General features: G+C 42.7%; 1 protein-coding gene across 2 annotated transcripts in view; it reads left to right on the top strand.

The window, feature by feature from the left end:
• Positions 1-2,048, top strand: part of LOC112565078 (conoCAP-like) — a 33,515-nt gene extending 31,467 nt beyond the window's left edge. For both annotated transcript variants that reach the window (XM_025240332.1, XM_025240333.1), the window contains exon 4: positions 1,572-2,048. The gene's annotated coding sequence lies outside the window, so the exon portion shown is untranslated. The remainder of the gene's footprint in view (positions 1-1,571) is intronic.
• Positions 2,049-19,838: the final 17,790 nt, after the last annotated feature.

The raw sequence follows: 19,838 nt of genomic DNA, 5'->3' as shown, positions 1-19,838 counted from the left end.
CCACACTGTCTGAATGCTTTGTCAGAGCTATAGAAAGTAATAGAAATGAATAAATAACACGGCAAAGGCGGAAACTACATTCGGCTATAGCGCGCATGCGCAGACAGCGCCAGCGAGTGCCCTGGTCTGTTGGTACAATGTACCACCCGGGTGAATATACATGTGGTTGGCTTTATTTATCCTCTCATCCTCGGAACCGTTCGCTTTAAAGGGGAAAGGGGAAAGCGCAAGCGGGGAGTGTCTGTGTTTCCGTTCTTGTCGATTTTCACTCAAACAACTTTGCCTCGTCAACACGCGGGTCTGCTTATGGCCGTCGATAACAACCTCCACAACGGTTTGCTCGATCGGGGGCGTCTTCTCCTTTCGTCTTTGTCGATGAAAGCTTGAACCTGCTTCCTTTCTTAACCAGAAGCGAGGTCTTCATGAAGTCGATAGGAACCTGCAACTGCTTGTGTTGTGAAGGTGGAGGTACCCTGGTGGTACACACTTTTACTGGGTGGCAACGAGATTCTCTCTTGTCATGGAAGTAGAACAAAGGCTGTTCTTGCTTTCTGCGACCTTCAGATGGGAAAAGGCCACTTGTATTTAAGCATGTCTAATTAACTAACTGAGTATTCAATATGCTGAGTTAAGCTGTCTGTACAGTCGTCTGGGCAACAAAAACATTTTCTCTTGATCCGTATTCTTGTGATCGAAATATTCATTAATCAAAACTCGATTACATTAGATAATTGTAAAGTTAGAGCACATGCTTATGGAGAACGATCCGTGTGGTACAGGACCGTGTGAAACTTCATCCTCTGGAAACTGCAGAGCGGAGCGTGTGACCTTTGATAAATTACAGAAGAATTATTTGGAAGACAGGCGGCAGTCGCAGTCTCTGTCCTTGAGATGATTAAGCAGGACTGTGGAGGTGCCCGCGCTGGGTGTGCAAACTTGATGCCAGTGGTATTATCTCAATCGTTGTCGCGGTCTTTGTCCGCACACGCCATCGCCAAACATTGCAGTATTGCTGTTGATTTTCAGATAACAAACCTCCGCGTGTTGCCAATTCCGGATGCTTCCGTGAGAGAGGAATCATCACTCATCCCCTCTGTCTCTCCCTGGCACTTTCTACCTGTGCTCGTGACAGGCCTCACCTGTCTGTGCGAGAGAACGAACGAACTTGTTCTGAGTGAGAGAGAGAGAAATTGTGTTTGCGTATGTGTGCGAGTGTTGTGAGACACACACACACGCACCCACACACACATACACACGCACACACATACACACATATATACACACACACTCACACCCACGCGCACATGCATGCACACACACACACATATAGACACACGCACCCACCCACACACATACACATACATGCATACGGACAGAGAAGGAAAGGGAAGAACAGGGAAGTAATGCTGTGCTTGCTAAGTAATAAATAATACTTAGTAATGCTGATACTTGTATTAAAAATTAAACTTCAAACACATGAAATAAAATGTTGTTGACATGTTATTAGGTTCTTACTAATTGGATCTTACTACTTTAGCTGCAATGTAATGTGGAGCCATGGATGTGTGCAGGTAACCATCCGTATCCTGAGGGCGACGGGCCGCTGAAGGAGCTGTCCCCTGTGTCAACCTGGAGGATAAGGGAGCTGTCCCCTGTGTCAACATCAAACGTAGATCCATGACAAAGATATTTCACAATGACTCACAAATAATTTCTTTTTTCTTTGTTTCCACGTGGCTGGTTCATAGCTGCAGTTTTTTTAATCAAAACAAAGGTGAAGACAATATATTAGAAACTTTGTGTCAGAGGAAGACAATATTTTTATTATAACAACAGAATGGAAAAGGCTCGTCAGAATTTTTCCAAGGTAGATATAATTAATTTTTTGGGCTCTTTTCTAATGCCATCAAGATATGAGACGTGGATTCAATGGTCAGGGAAGTTAGTTATTTGTTCGTTTATTTGATTATACTTATGAGTTGTTTACTCTAGCAACATGTTACTGTAGGTCTGTCTGACGGAAATAAAGACAAACTATACAAAACACACTGGAATGCTGCAATTTTCTCTGCATTTTCTTTAATTTCGGAATATAGTGGACAATCGTCATTACATTTATTGGTGTGATGTCTCTGAATGTGTCCTCCCACGCTCTCTCTCTCTCTCTGTGGATACCTTTCGGTGCTCAGAGCGACTGGCACACGCTCCATCGCAGTGTCAGCGCGTGTCACCGCGTGCGCGGTTCGGCTGAGGTCATCCAATGGTAAGCGCTGCATGCATGAAAAACCGTCCATGCGAGACAGGTCCACACATCGCTGAGCATGTCCTGCAGCTTTGGTCACAACACTGACAGTCACGGACAGACCTGTGACCTCAGGGACCACATTGGTCGAGGGCTTGAGGCGTGGATGCGCGTGCCATTCATCGCTATGGAAAGTCAAGTATTACAACAATTGTATTTTCTTTGGCTCGCCTAGTACCGTACCAGGTGCCAAACAGCAATAACACAGCAATAACACAGTAATAACACAGCTAATTACTTGTCAAAATAAATACTTTAGATACTTTGCAAATAAAGGCAACGCTGAAGGGTCACTCCACGAATGAAGACCGAAACGAACAAAGCGGATGCAGAGAACTGGGTGAATGCTTTGGCACACCATCTTGAAACACCAGCCGGTCGTTGTTGTTGCCTGCCTGTCTACCTTCTCTCTCTCTCACACACACACACATATACGCGGACACACACACACAAGCACGTGCCAGCATTGCCGGTTGCCAAACGAGGTCTTATTTCAAACGTGCTGTTGCATGTCTGTCCTAAGTTCAGAAAGTCTACAAATAACACCTGATCTTGTCTACCTTTATCTTCTCAGCGCCTTTTACACGTATCTACCTACGAGAAAGCGAGAGAGAGATCGACCCACATACAAAAGGAAGAGAGGATCGAGAGACAGAGTGTTTTTGTGTCAGAAAGAGAGAAAGGACAGATGGACAAATGAAGGTTTCGTTGCATGCGATATGATGATCGTCGTTAGCTGGTTGGCAGAGAAGGGCTTTTCCTCCCAAGGCCTGGAATGGAACATTAGATATGGAGACAGCAGGACTACCGCTGAGTGACAGTTGTCATGGAGGAGACAATGCAGCTCAACACAAAGCACAATGAATGAGTGTCCGCCCTTTCAACTCCTCTCTTTTTTCCCAGCGACAACACAATAAAACGAGAGATCAGTTCGTACAATAGGGTTTAATAAGTGCGATTAACATTTTATTTTTCTGTGAGTCCGTACTGTTTGTGTTGTGGTCGATTTTAAACTGCCTGCAAGCACAACTGGCTGCCGTATCCTATTCTGCGATGTTTTCTGCGTCAGGTGTTGTGTTCTGTTTATTAATTCTATTAAAGTGAAACAACGAATGGCTGTAAAGTCTTCGCCGCAGGCTCCTTCTGGCTCGAGGTTTTGAGCCTCCACCATCAGAATACCTGCTTACCAGTCTATGTCCTTTCATATGTGTTTTTGTATGTGTGTCTGTGTGTATGTGTGTATGTGTCTGTGTGTGTACGCGCGCGCGTGTCGTGTGTGTGTGTGTGTGCGCGCGCGCGTACGTGAATGCGAATAAAAGATAAGAAAGTTTTAGTTTTGAGAAAAGACAGAAGTAGAGGAAGACAATAGCGAGTGCTAACGACTGTTTGCAGTGGAGGCAGGCATCTGGACACGATGAGCCAGTCTCCCGTATCACCATGCCCTTGAGCTCAAAGCGCTTCAGGACGTGCAATCAATAAGAACCACTGAGCCCCGCATCCCCAGAACACGTGCATGCACACTGGCTCACGCGCAGGCAGTACTAACGGCCAGCTGTACTTACTATCCTGCTTTCACCCAAATGACACATTTTCACAGAAAATCAAAACAACCCTCACGATCACGTGCACACGACCACAAACAGCACGAAAATCAACGACGAATAACAAAAACCATTTCAGTGATGGATCGACATGAACATTCTGTAAGTTCTTCTTTAATAATATTTGATTTTGTACATTCAATTAACCATGGCTAAAACGCCTGTCACCAATACAGGGAGGATTGGCTGCCTTGGGTTCGGATCTCGTCTCGGGCACACTCTTCTTTCTCTGCATGTGACATGTGTTTACAGGGCTGGCTGCCTGGCCGTGATAAAGTCTTAGCTGCTGACTCGGCCTTAAACATTAATTTCCACAATGTTTGTCAGTAGCGCCAAAACGAGGCACTACTTCAAGTATTTCAAAAGAAAGAAAGCACAAACAGTAAGTACAAACTGGAGACCAGTTTCGCTGCTGAATGTTACTTATAAAACTGCATTAAAAATGGCGAAAAGGTATTGTCGAAAATAATCAAAGAAGATCAGAAAAGGTTCATAAAAGGCAGATATACTGGAGACAATATAGTTTGGTATACGATGTTCTAACAGACACCAATTGCAAAGAATGTCTGGTTTACTTGAGGACTTTACACAAGTGTTCCATAGCATAAGTACTCAAGGGTTTGTTTGTTTGTTTTTTGTTTGTTTGTTTTTTTGTTTGTTTGTTTGTTGGTTTTGTTTTGTTTGGTTTTTTGTTGTTTTTTTTTTGCTGAATCTGATTTGAAGAAATGGGTACACACTTCCTAGTCAGATATACTTGCATTTATTTATTGAATGGTATGTATTTTTCGTCGTTTTTTATGTATATATATATATAGAGAGAGAAGCGAGACAAGGGGCTACCTCATCATCTTATTGGTTTGTTTCTTTGTGCAGAAATAAATTAGACGCTTACTCAAAGATAATACTGATTACTTCGCATGCCAAAAGTTTCATCTCAGATTTCCTAACCTGAACATTAATTTTTAAGGTTTGAGGAAATTTTTAACTTTTCTGAAAAACTGATTTTGTTGAGTACAAGAAGACAGGTGTACTGACAGAGTGTAAGACTTATGATCCTGCTAACAAAACATATTTATGTATGCAAATAAAAATATATATTTCCTATAAACATTTTTCGAATATGGTTAAGTATAGATACACTTTAGAAAGAAATCATAGCATAATAAGTAATAATGTAGGTATGTGATTTAATGGGGTACTCTACACTGACCTTTTGATACAAACACAAACAGCAGCAGCTGGCAGGTCCTCACTGGTTGTTTCCCCTCTTCCATCTCTCGTCTAATGCGACATGTGACACGCGACTTACTGTCCAAACCTTGGAATTGAACTCCTGATATCAACACAGAGAGCAGAACTGGAGATGTCCTCACTGGTTCTCTCTCTCTCTATTCCTCTCTCTCCCTCCCCTTCTAATATTTCTGCTTCTGCCTCCAATCGTCTCTCCCTGCGCAGTCATCTAATGTGTGTAAAAAATGAAAAGTGTTTTCTGAATGGGATGTTTAGTGTATTGATTTGCAGTGAATAGAGGTGTGTACAAAATAACCTTCACTCTTGCTCATTTATTGATTCATCCATTCACACCGTTAAAATGCAGATGAATTGTATGAGCACATTCAAAATGTCCAGTGGTATGGTGCTACCAGCTGCTAAACAGTGTCACACGAAAATAATTATCATTCTGAACAGAACTTGCACGCGAAGCAAGTATCCAGCATCATTCGAGTGATTTTTGTTGATCGTAAATGTGAGAACAGGGAGTGAATTCAAAATAAAGTATTATGGGGCTTTGTGTACATAGGTCAGCATGTTTCGTTAGCGACTGTACTGGCCCACAAGTACTGACAGTATTGACATGTACTGACATGTACTGACAGTACTGACATGTACTGACATGTACTGACGTGTACTGACATGTACTGCTATGTACTGACATGTTCTGAATTATACTGACATGTACTGATGTGTACTGACAAGTACTGACATACACTGACATGTACTGACATGTACTGACATGTACTGACAGTTTTGGTTTCAAGATGGCGCTTGCTGGAATAACGTTCATTCCTTTTGATGAGAGTGAAAGGTTAGCAGGTTAAACAAAGCTTGATGGTGTTGACAAGAGACTTATGTGACACATGTAAACAATGGAGGTAAACACAAATCTAATCCACATTCACGTTTATCGTGAGACTTTTCTGAACCTAACTATAAATGATATTTGACATTTTACACTCGCTGTTCTGTAAGACTGCCTCAAACATTTTAATTACTGACGGACAGGTGAAAAGTCGAGTCCAGCGACTGTGAAGTCTTCGTATTCCGCGATGGCCTGTTGCAGGATTGAAAGCGATTCAAAGTAAGTTGCTCTTTGTCAGTTTGGAAAACTTCGATGTGAAACTTCGAAACTTCTTTCATGTACTCGCGCACCTACAGTTGCTGGAAGGCACTACATGTACAGTACACATGCCCGCACGCGCTCACGCGCACTAATCAGTCGTGAAGATAACCTGACAAACAGCACACCTGTTGTTACCTGTCACTGAATGTGACGGAGGTTCCTATGAAACCTATTTAAAGTATTTACTAAACACATCCACTTATTCGATAATAATTGTGTCTCGGTCAGCAGGACCTTATTTATCACAGGCAAACGATCTGGAAGTCGACAGACCAAATCAGGGGAGGTAAGAGACAACAGAAAATGAAAACATGCGAAATTGTGAAATTATCTCCCCTTAAGGAAGTTCGCCGATTTTCCACATGGCTGCCCTGACAATCCTAACATCATACAGTAGAACATGTCAGTGACCGATGCTTGTGATTTCTGTTGTACACAATTCTGAGCCTGGGATACCTGCAGTCAGTTTAATAACTATAATTTAAAACACCTGCAAATATTACTAATCACAGCCTCACCCAATCAAGCATGACCGCGTGGTAAATACTTTGTCCACGGGTACATTTCGCAAAATTTCACCTTTTTTTCACCGCTTGTGAAAAGCACAATCTGGTCAACGTCCATTCGTATTGTTATGGCCTTACTCACTATTTCTCTAACGCCTTTTTCTTATGGAATTAAATAAATCATTGATTTATTTTTTACTATAAAGAAACTTCCTGTTCTCATTCTGCCGTGAGCTACATAAAATTCATCCTTTTCCCCGAAGTCAAACACAAAACACTTTGATGAGAGCCAGTGTCAACCACACAGGCATGTTTTGCCCAACGATACAGTCAACGACACAGTCAACGAGAACAGATTTTAGGGGAGCGGACACTGAGTGGTTAGACCACTGGCATTCAAACTGAGATCGCTAAGGTTCAAAACCAGTGTAAAGCAGCAAACTTCCCTCAGTCGACCCAGCTATGGGTACCTGACTCCATAGAAGGCTGAGGAAGGTAAGGCAGGGTGGGAGAGCAGATGACATGAAGATGGGAGTTACGCATCAAGCGCCAAGAGAGGAATTTTCTGTAACTGTCTCTGTTTAGTTAAAATTATAGAACACATTCCGTAACTACACAACTGAATTGTCAAAAACTATAGACTGCATTCTGTAAGTATAGACTATAGAATGATTAGTATAGCTACAGAAGGCATTCATTTCATTTATGAATTCTCTCCCCTGGTCCGCATGGCCTGTCATCGTGTCGTCAAGTCATCGTGGTTAGGTAGACATAAACAAACCGAGACAAAGTACACCGCCATCAAAACAAACCATATTCCCAGTAAAACCGGAAGCTGTACCAAACGTTATACAAATCTTATAATAACAAAAAATAAAACAGAGCTAAGTATCAGTCGAGAGTGAAGACAAATAAACGCCCTGTGCAAGGGACACTATTGAGTTCTTTTGCCTTGTTCTGTGGAATGTGCAGAATTCTACAGTTATGTCCCTTTCTCCTTTCTGTTTTCTGTCTTTCCATTCCAACTCTTTTCATCTTTTCGTTCCGTCTCGGTCCATTTTTTCTTTCTTATTCTCTGCACGAGTACAAAATAATTACAGTTAAGACTGTTATTATTAGCAGCAGCTTTACCGCCAACATGTTTCATATAACAACAAAGACAGAAAAATACTCGAATTTTTAGGACACTGAATGAGAAATGTCACCCCGGTACCGTTATTTTCCGAGTTTAGAAGTGTCACTTATGTACATTGCTGCTTTATAACAGTCTCTCAAGAAGATGGTGTGTCCGTGCGTGTGTGTGCGTGCGTGTGTGTGTGTGTGTGATATGATAATTTATTACCTGGCCAACATCAACAATACTGCTGGTTAAACGAATATCACTACTGGGTATCATCACTTCATTAATTTGTAAGCAGTCAATGAACTTACCAGTCTTAAGTAATCAGCAAATCCTATTGAAGGCCTCCCGAATGCTAGTTATTCCTGTTCATATGTTCGCTTGTGTGTTCTCATGCTTGCCGTCTGACCACAGATACCGTATACAGAAAGAATCATTACCAAAGCTTATTCTCTCCACGTGCCATACACGTGATCAATTCCACTGGCTAGGGATGTTGCCTTAGTCTGATGTGACATCATGCACCAGCTGCACCCACTGTTGCTGTATGTATGTAGAAAGACAGAGGACGAGCTGTCTTCACTGTGGTAAAGACCTGTGTGTGTATGTGTGTTGCTCACGCATCCGTACTATAAGTAATTGTTCTTGCAGATTAATAAAGTTATATTTGTGTAAAGGGTATACAACATAATAAAAAAGAAATTGACATTGTACTCTGTATAAGATAGCCGTAAAAATTATGGAGATCTCAGTTTCAAGTATTCTGTTGTATATAAAACAATGGCCATAATGGCTATTTTGCCCTTTAGGTTCTTACTTAGGAGGTGAACCTTAAAAGCATTGAAAAATCTGATAGAAAAGCGGAGTATACCATCGAGATAGGGATGAATATTAAGAGAATATCAACAAACACTGATTGTCTCCACATCTCCCATTCAGCAGTGAACAGTTACATCTTAAAGCCGCATCTTCGTCTTCAATTTAAAATATTGTAAAGATTATGTCTACTGATGGTAAATTTAATGTAAGAGTAATATTACGTATAATATTATATATTGTAGTTTCTTCATTCATACAACGACATGTGATTCTTTTCCAGATATACTGTGAATGTATTTAGCCCAGTTTGATGTACATGTGAAGCTGATTCCTAAACAATTGTAAAATGGTTTTACAGTAATATTTTTTCAGGCATAGCGCTAGTTCTCACAAACCTTAAGAAACTCACTGTTTTTAATGACCAAAACTGTATCCATGTTAACTGTAAGACCTCATTGGTTACAAAAGATTTATAGACAATTAATTTTAAAGACGAAGATCAACAGAGAAATCATCAACTATGGAAATGTCATTAGAATACATAAAAGTAAGATGTCCAATGGATTCCTAGAATGTTAATACCACGAACTCCACATAATGTTAAGTTTGACCAAAATTCTGATAGGAGAACCCAGAACAGCAAGACACTTATACACAACCTTTCGCCAGTCATATACTCAAAATATACTGTTATTCTCGATCCAACCTCAACAGCACCTTTTGCACTTAATGATACTTTTAGTGTTTTAAATATTTTCCTATGGACAACATTTTAGCAGAATAAATAACAATTTTGATCTGTCTGTACTGTCAAATGCTTTCCAAAACTCTATGAAAGGTGTAAAAAAAAGTTCCCCTGGTGTTGTCAAGTGTTTCTCAGTTACTGAAGACTCAAGATATTATCAGTCATACTGAACCTTATTGCCTTAGCTTCTAAATTAAGTTCACTTTTAGGACTTGGTCAATCTTTTATTAATGCTGCTGCTGCACAGTTTGCTGGTGAAGTTTGAAAGTGATATTTGTCTAAAGTTATTCGCTCTATCTTTATCATCTAGATAAAAGATTATTGGCTTGCACCATTTACAAAAACTTTATTAAAGAGCTGCTGTAGAAACCTCACAAAAATGGTATCTTTAATCTCTGTTTGTGTATGCGTGCGTCCGTGTGTGTACGATTTTTTTTTTCTAAGTATTATTTTTACAGGACTATAAGACAGAACTTCTAGTTATTATTAACTTTCAATATTCCCATACAAACGTCGTCAATTATATAACAACAAAAATTATGAATGCTTGTTAAAGATTTCTAAGCATCGTACATTTAATAACTTATCTAAGGTGCTGACCTGAGTTTTGTTTGTTTCTGTCTGTTTCATTGTTTGTGTGATGACAAAGTGCGACTGACCGCAGTGGGAGGTAAGCAGCATAGAATGAACTCCCGATATAATGTGTGTATATCTGAACCATTCCCCTCCTGTCCTATCACTACTAATGCTTTCTCGGTGCCAGTCATCTGCAATTAAAACCACGTGGTCTGCTGCAGACTGTGTCACCGCTGACAGTTGGTTTCAAGAAAGGAGTTCAAGTAAAGTGTTCAGACTTGCCATTCTTCGCGTCTTCTTCCCTTTGACTTCCTTTGATCTTCTTTATCTATTTGGTAATTAATGTTTTTTTATCCAATGTACGCCATGCTCTTTTGTTGTCTGTATCTGTGTGTTTCTGTATTTAAATATATTTTACTTTTGTGTTTGTGTTTGTAAAGCGTGTTGCATCTACTGCGCTGTGGGGAAATGTTTATATAGATATATAAATTATAATCAGCTTTACTGTAAAGGTAATTTCAATGTTATCATCGTTGTTCTGTTTTTTCATCTTCCTCTTGCCACTGGACAGTGCAGGCGCTGACAAAAAGACAATCACACGTGCAAGTTGCCATTCAGGTGCAAGTATGCGTGCAACAGCACACAATAGCCTTTTGCCACTGCGCACCCGCATAGCAGCTTAAATTATCAGACACAAGTCGCACAGAAGAATTAGAAAGCAAAAGGAAGCTTTGGTGGAAGCGATTTTGTTTCGCTGTGTTTTGTTTGGCCCTGTTTCGTTTGGTTTTGTTCTGCTATTACAGCTCCTGTAATTGGGGCAGGGCTCTGTCGACATTCATAGCCCTGCACACAGGCACACGTGGAAGATTGACTTTACTGCAAAATCGGAAAACAAGAGCCACGCCGCCGGAAGTCATTCAAGGAACCAACACATGATTTAGCTCCCCTGGTCCGTGGCCTGAATCGCGAACAATTGCCGGTCGAGGGCCGGACGGACCTGGAGAGTTGCGTCCCCTTTTGCGCCGATGAAGAAAGGAACGGTGGCGTGACACGGCCAATTCCATTATGCTGTGTCTGATCCGCACGCCGGATAGGAAAACAGCGAAAGTGGTACCTGGCACTTAATTGCGTCTCTTAAACTGTCGTTAGGATTTTATAAAAAGCTAAATTGGTCTAGTCACCGTATAAACAGAGCGGCTCACGCCAAGCGCCCGGCACTCTGATTACTACTTTGGACACGAACGCTGGCCATCCCAGCGGAGGGGGTACTTACCCTAACTGCCGGCCGTGGAGGAGGAGGAGGGGGCAGGGGCAGCAAATAATTACGGAAACGTTAACCGCGGCCTTGTTTCGGGGCTTGCCGCGCGCGGCCACCGCGCGGTTCTGCCGCGTCCCCCGGCCCACCCATCAAATTCGACCTGAGCACAACATGGCACGGGGAGGTGGGGTGGTGGGTGAAGGGTGGGTGAGGAGGATGTGGAAGTAGAAGCCATGGATGGAACATGCACATGTGAGGACGAGATTCGGAAGAATGCCGACCCCTCGGCAGACAAGTAGTCTTCCCAGTCACACCATCGGCTGCTTCCTCTCGATGGTCGTTGTTTACTTTATTATTTATATCACCAACAGTTGCGACTGACTGCTTTTCTTAAATAGTTAGGTTGGCACCTAAAATGGTGACAGCTTTTAAATGCAAATTAGGGGAAGTTAACTAACCATAAACTGGTCATTTAAGAAAATCGTGGGAATCGGAAAAAGATGAGGTCGAACTATAAATTATGTCATCGGAACTTCATCTTATTGGTCCTTGAGTGCCAGTCGAGGGCAGTTTTATTAAAACAACTATAGTCTGATGTCTCAGAAACAGTACTTGGCATCAAAAATTGGCTGGCGGGAAATACCAGCAAGTATTAAGAGTCAACAAATATCTAGGATGACCTCTCTCACCTGAAAAGTTTTCTTGTTTGTTAGCATTCTTTACTTTGACAGAATCTTCTTGACAGCATTTTATTTTTTGTATTACAGTGTATTTATTTACGAAGAAGCTTGATTAAAATTCATAGCCTATGATCAATGTCCTCGTCACCCTATCCCACTGTTTAATTTGTTATTTCTGTTCCAGGGTGAGGGGTATTACAGGACACTGCTCCCTTACTCACAGATTTCTTTATGTTACTCTATGTCCCACAAACACAATCACTAATAACGCAGAAATTTTCAAAAGAAGGACGAGGTATGGATCCAGTTATGGATCCAAGTTACATCACATTCCACAACATTTGCTCATGTCTCTCACAGGCAGCAGTTTGTTGGAGTCTTGTTTTAAACAAGTCTCTGGCCTGACACTTCTCGTAAATTTACTTTTTATCTATACCACAACTTTTAATTCTCGATCCACATTGGGCCGCTTTTCTCGTATCTTTGAAATCATCGTCACTTCTTAGAAGCCTCCCTCTCCCCCAGATGTGATATAGTCTAGCCTCAAAATCAGCCTCTTTGTTTTCGCTGGCTGAGGAACACCCCGAATGTCGAGGGTAGCAGCGGTAGAGAGGAGGACGAAAGGACTTGCTGACGGCATTGCCGGGGCGCTGCAACTCTCGCCATTACGAGACGTGTAGCCGCACTTGACGTGATTTGGAGCTGGGACCAGGGGAAGATAATCAAGCCCCTATCTGACAGCGTCATTGGGTGACCCCGCCCGCCGTGCACGGGCGCTAATTATGGCGAGAGGCTTGGTAACTGTGCCTATTACTGACAATCGAGAGACGATATTTCCAAGTCGACTGATAATTTATTTGCTCTTCTCTGTAGGACAGGCAGCAAACATCGATCAGCCTGGCGCTGCCTGCACCCACGCACGCACGCAAGGGGGTTGCTTCCCTTTGCGGAAGCAGTTTCTGAGAGTAGACTACCCTGATGGCTTTGAGTGGTGCAGGATGCTCTGGGTGTGAGCGGATGTGGGGACCGCTACTTTATCATTCTTAACTTTGTCCTTTTCTCTTTTCGTTGAATGCGTTCAATGATTGGTCCGCGCCATTACAGCAATGAAAATATTGAAGCCATAATCGCCAAATTAGCTGACTGCAAAATCAGACACCCCACGGCACTGAAAAGAATATATTAATACGTGACATGAGAAGGTCTTTCAAACAGTCAAGTGTATACATTAACAATTGCTACCCCGAAAATTCTATGTCCTCCGGCGTGTGGCCTTTCATTGGCGGTCGATTGCTTAGAATGATTGTGTAGGAGGCATCGATGACTCCCCCCGGCATCCCACAAGCCCCAAGGACAAGGCGACAGATAACATTTTATAGCAGATATTTCTTTTCCACAGAGACATGTGTATTTAGGCCGCGAGTACCAGTGGCATTATAATGACCAACCACTGCAATTCGCAGACGAGATAATTCGTACCTGTAATCTCTGTCTCTACAGGACCAGAGTCAATCGTCTCTAGTCTTTCTGTGTACAATCGCGAGATGATACCTTAGTCCAGAAAAACCCATTTTATTTGGTCATTTTTCCAATATAAACTCCTACTGTAAGTCTGTTGCCTTCTCTTGTTCCCGACACCGACTAGTCTACCTGAGGCTACACCTTCGCTAACAAAATCACCTGCAAGGGACATAAGCCTTTCATATTCTCGCCCCCATCCCCAACCAACCTGATCCTAAGCGACACGTGGATGGCTCACAGGCTCCATGAGTGGATACAAGGAGTGTTTCCATACAGCATCACACCCACAGATGGATGTCATGATAGCCCACAGTCTTCTCAGTGGCTAGCCATCCACCCGTATCAGCCTTGTTTGCACCCTGAGCTCACCCAGGCGAGTCAACAATTCCCTGGTGTGAGGATACAAAGAGAAATGAAGACAGAGTCGGTGGTGAAGGTTAGGGTTGCCAGAATCCCATGCCAGTGTCTGTCACAACACCTAGACCGATGACAACCACTTTATTTATTTGTTTATTTGGTTTTCGTGTTGTAGTCTACGATAGTTACTCGCGTGAAACGCTCATGTTTATGTTTATCTGAGCGTTTTATGTTCATGTAATATTGTCCTGGCGGTGTTCAGACGTGTGTTTACACCAAAGTGTTTGAGACACAGAGGTCAAGTCCAGCACAAAGCCGACTAACACTATCTCAGCTGCTCGCCACCTCTCACAATACATAAATAAGTAAATGAATAAAAATAGGCAAGGGATAGAGAGACACAATACAATTATTCTTCCTCGGCAATATTTCCTGTTAATCCACTCTTTGTGTCGTGAGGCGCAGTCAGCGGATCTGTGACAGAGGATTAGTTACAGCTTCCAATGTTCATAACAATTATCTCTCGCAGTTTTTGTTGGTAATGATTTTTAGCCTCGTTTTGAATGTGTAGATGACTTCAGAAAGGTGGACTCAAGCCAAGCACGCAGCCTTTGTCCTGTTCTTATTAGCCGCTTTAGACAACAAAGAGTGTCAGCAGACTGTTTACAAGGCTCAATAGTTTCGGCAGGTGAATCACACTTTCAAAACCTTTGGTGATTGTGAAGCGCATTTCAAGACGCGCACCTGCAAGATTCTCTATTGCTGGCAATGGTTACCTGAAACTGGGCTTTGTCGCTTTCAACTGAAGTGTTGTTAATTTAATATTTGATATCAATATAGTTTCTTTGAGGTGCTTGGAATTCCCAATAAAGACTTACACCTATGTAGTTTTCTAAACCGTATTAGTATTAGTGCATGAGACTTGAATATGTGGAAAGTCAAATCGATGTTCTTATTTTCTTTCTTCTCCCTTCATCTGTTTATGAAATGCAATATTTGGGCATCAGTCAATCCTACAACTGCACGACTGATTATGACATCACGATTCAATTCTCTAAAAGAGAGAGATGCCAGGAAGTGAAGCAGCCGCGATGTTTGCCAGCCGCAGCCACGCTTCAGATCATCTTCCTAAGCTGGTGTGAATGGCACATCGTGTAATAATTCCCAGATTTTGTAGGAAGCGATTCAGTTCGCAGGCGAGTTGTTTATCCTCCCACACAAACACTGCAAGGTTTTTGCTGTATCGTTTTCTAATCATGTTATTTGAGAATGAAAAAAAGAGGAATAGCCAGCAAATGAACTCGGCTTTGGGGTTGATCCTCTCTTGGAAAACTGAAGCTTACAGGCCGTATCATTGTCAAAAAGCAAAGAGGCATTTTAACTCCTAAGGCTGAGGGGAAGAAAAAAAACGAAAAGCGATTTCCGTGAAGCCATGCTGATGAAATGTCCTTATCTGTCACCAGCGCTCCACCGCCATTGCCTGCTGATGATGCGAGAAGGCAATTACGCCCGTGGTCCAGCTGACTTCAAAAGAAAACAGATGACCATTTCAGAGGGGAAAATATATTGCCGGGAATTAGTTAACTGGATGTTAGCCAAAGCTGATTTCGGGATAACTAGGCAATACGTGATGTATAGAGAGGCAGCGAGTGTGTGACAGGTCGCATGCCGCCATTCCAATATTTTCTCGATTAGGTGGAGAAGTTCGGGATTACAGGGGGGAGTAATCCAATGGGTCCGGTGGCCACGACTGTTCAGTGGCGCGAGAACCCGTTGATAGTGCAGGGCGGCAGACAAATGAGGCTCGCCTCTAAGGGAGGTAACCGGAAGCACGAAACAGGAAAGGATTCTAGTTTCTGGCCGCGGTTTTTGGTGGCTGCCTCTACCCAGGGGTAGCTGTTCCCTGGCGCAGTACTGTGTCCTGTCTTATCTCCAGTTCACTCAGAATACAGTAACAGGAGAGGAGGGGGTGGGTGCAGGCCCTTCAGCCAGTTCTGGAGATGACCAGTGAATACAGTCGTCCATAGTTCTCTCCATTTCTAAAGTTTAGCGGATGGAGAACATCTGAGTTGATTTGTAGTAAAAACTCCTGATGTAGTGATACATTGATAAGTTTTACAAGTAATTCAGTTCGATTTCAATACAATAATTAATTTCACATTTTTCGTGTTGAGTATTTTTTTTTTAGATATGACCTCATCTTATTCGCAAACAGAAAGTGCAGAATTAAGCAAGTTTATTTTTAACGGACATTTTCAGCATCGCGTTGCTGGCAACAGAACTACTAGACTACTACAGCATTGGCATCCGACGTACGAGCGACATAAAAACAAATAAACAACATGTGAACACGATAAGTGGAAAAAGAGGGCGTGAAAAGGACTAGAATTGTAAGAACTGTTGTTCGGAGTAAAGCTGAAGGAAAAAGCAGGTGTTCAGTGCACATTTAAAGGATTCAGTTGTGGGTAGATGGCGGGTACGACTGTGGTTAGACGAAGAGCAGTCAGGCCAGGAGCCTGCACAGAAATCAAACTGGTGTTTACCTGTTGTCGACACTTACAACGACCTCCATGGTGTAGGTTTTTATGTATTTTTTGCTGTGGCTGTATTTGTACACTAGGGAGTGTTTAATTTAAACTGGTGGCTGTACTCATCGGGGCTGTGTGCGGTTGGTGACCTTTGCCCCTTCTCACTCCATCTCGAGGACGGCGGAGTAATGCTCACTCTCCATTATACAAAATAATTTAGTGTTCGCTCACTTCTTCTTTTTATCGGCGGCTTTCGGGGACTAAAAACTTGGACAAACATGAAACACAAAAAGCATTTTTTGTAACAAACCTGTTTTCTGCCTGTTTGCCATGTGACCGACACTGAAAACTTTTCCCAAGCTGTGTGCAAACCTGTTTGACTGTTTGCTGCTGTTTGCCGTTTTACAACCCCTTTAAATATTTCTCGTCGGTTTTCGGTTTGGGTATTAGGGCATGACAATAAACCACTGACTTACTTGAATGGTTCATATAACTCAGCATGAATTATAAGTTTCATCTCCCTTTTTATTCCTCGCAAAAGTCTTTCTAGAAAAAAAAAAAAAAAACTTGAGGTCCGTGCAGCCGGCAGTCTTTGGTTCTCACTTCACACATTTCACGGCGGCTGCGGTCCTATGGAGACCTCATGGACTAAGTCGTTTATCAAAATGACAGAATGTTGCGATAACATTTTGGCCAAGTCCGAAGCAATATCTTTGGTTGTGACAGCATCAAGTCGTTAAACAAGGACAATGTTAGGAAAAGATCACTCGCTGGTCAGGCGGTAGATAAAGGTAAGTACTAAAGTACTAAGTGGCGAGACTGGCATGAACAGTTGAAGTCTGTGTGGTGTAGTCGTCAACAAAGCTTGTTTGACTTCCATGTTCCTGGGATTTTAGGTTTGTTTTTGTTTTTTGGTTTTTGTTTTGTTTTTTTGTTTTGTTTTGTTGGTTTTTTGTTGGGTTTTTTTTGTTTTTTGTTGTTTGTTTTTTTTTTGGGGGGGGGTTGGTTCTTTTCAACATTTATTTCTTATTTATTAGCTCTGTATGTAATATTTCTTCCCTAGTAAATTTGCGATCATGACAAGAGATTTGTGCAGTCAACAGTCTAATTAAATACTTCTGCTGAAATGACTGGTTTTATTTATTTATTCAATGATGTTATCGCTAAAATAGTGCTGCCAGCCCTAGACTTAATTTAAATGAATCATTCCCTAGTCTACCAATACAATCACAGACAAAGGTGTGTAGAAAACTTACCTGTGGAGGTCGTTTAGAAGGGTTGGCAACAGGTATGCACCAAGCAAAACAGTAACATGCGGTTCTTTTTTTTTTTTTTTTTTTCTTACCCCTGTGTCTGATCCACGACTTTGTTTTCCTTTTTTGCCTTATTTCACACTCACACACTCACACACGCACACACACGCACGCACACACACTCACACTCACACACACACTCACACACACACACACGAGCATATCAACACCAACGAATTCCATTGTAATTACAGGAGGAGCTAGTGTTGCACGTGTGAGGCAGTCCCCCCCAAATCTGTTGACAAAACCGTCTGTCGGCGGGTTCTGCAAATCGCTGTTTTCAGTTTTGGTTTGTCACGTGTCTGACCGTTAAGCCACGTGAACACGGTGTTTGTGAGACCTGATCTCATAATCGGAACACAGGCAACAATATCTAAGCAATATCGTAGGAACCTGTCAGTCGGAGTGGATATTATCTCGTTGATCACGTGATATCAATCCTCCGATTGATGGATTGACAGTGGGAGGGGGTTGCGGAACGTTGATCCCTGACAGCCACGACAGCCGCCAGAAGCCAGAAAACAAATAAACGAACAAAGTGAGATCATGGAGAAATAAGCAGACAGTAGCAGAGATGGGGAAACGGGTGAGACAGACTTTTATGAGGCGAGATATCGAGAAGTCAGTCAACGCCCTCGCGTCTCTATGGAACGTGTGGACTGATCACCTGAGTTCACATCTTTATGGTCTTCACTTTCACATCATCAGAAAGAAGGCACACGAGCTCGCAATAGATAAATAGTTCATTAATTAATTAAATAGTACATACTAATCTATTTATTCGTTGTTGATTTATTCATTTGCTTAAGAAACGGCTTTGTGCCAAGGAAACAATATTGTCTTTTGACTGGACAACATTGTAAGAACATTGCTATTATTATTATTATTATTATTATTATTATTATTATTATTATTATTATTATTATTATCTAGAAGAGTATCATGTGTAGAGGTCCGCATGAGACAGACTTGCTATTCAAGTGTTCGAGACGGTCAATCGGTCAGCAACTGTCGTCACGTGCAGGCCAGGAACCAATCGCAGCATGAGACAAGGGGGACAACTTGCTGTTTGAAAGCGAGTTCTCCTAACTGCTGCCACAATCGTGTCCATCCAGTGTTTCGTCTCGGACTTATTTTATCCCAGCCATCGCGCAGCCGCAGACACCATCAGCGCCAGCCTGGCTGGTCCGTGACCACAGGGCCTGGTTGAGGGAATGAAGCAGGGGATTGTTAGGGAAGGGGTGGGGAATAGGGGCGAAACGGTTGGCTCACATACGTCTTGAGGTAGACTAGACCTTCCTCAAAGGTTTAAGTTGTCGGCCCTTTGTTCTCCTAACTGTCCTACAAGCGAGCCTCGCCACACAGCCCAGCCTCCGGAAGTGAGGTTACTTTCTCGTCATGCTTTTGTTGTGCCTCCTCTACGAGGCGCAGCTTCTTCAATCGCCAGCGTTGATCATGGCGAGTGACTGCACTGTCGTCATTTCCGGTGTTCTGGCAAAGGTTGATTGCGTCCCTTGATAACCGAGGGCCGCGGCACCAGTGACCGAGAAGATGCTGATATGGATCTGTCGTGCGCTTTGGGCGTCTTCCTCGCGCACACAGTCCCCTCGACACTCCCACACTTCAGCAGCATCCTTCATTACTGCTGCCTCCAGCAGCCCGTTGTCACTGACACGGAGACGGAGAAGTGTGAGAGCGGTTAACAAAGCAGAAGCAGCCTCACTTGCCGCCAAATGAGGCGTTTAATTAATGCGCAACCCCTGCACGACCTCGCATGTGGTTCTGAGAGTCGCGCTACACAAGGACCGACAGGCAAGAGCACGAAACTCTGGCTTCTCTTTAGTCTGCCCGCAAATTGTCGGTCTTGGGAGAGCCAGGGTATGGTGGTCGAGGGACTGGGGATGTTACCGGCTGCAGACGACAGGTAACATAAGGGAGGCTTTGACCTTTTGTTCCACCCCATAACCTTATTTAACAAGATGTCGGGCAGGACAGGTGAGAGCCCCTCTAGAAAAGGTTTTTATCGACTGTAGGCGCGTCGATGCTGCCTCCTGGGAGTCGTGACTCAACGGTGATGCATTTCCACCGTGGATGCTGGCTAAAAAAACCTG

Source organism: Pomacea canaliculata, linkage group LG5 (assembly GCF_003073045.1).
Source record: "Pomacea canaliculata isolate SZHN2017 linkage group LG5, ASM307304v1, whole genome shotgun sequence".
Lineage (NCBI taxonomy): Eukaryota > Metazoa > Mollusca > Gastropoda > Architaenioglossa > Ampullariidae > Pomacea > Pomacea canaliculata.
Note: the sequence above shows the minus strand (reverse complement) of the source record. Positions and strands in the feature narration are given on the sequence as shown.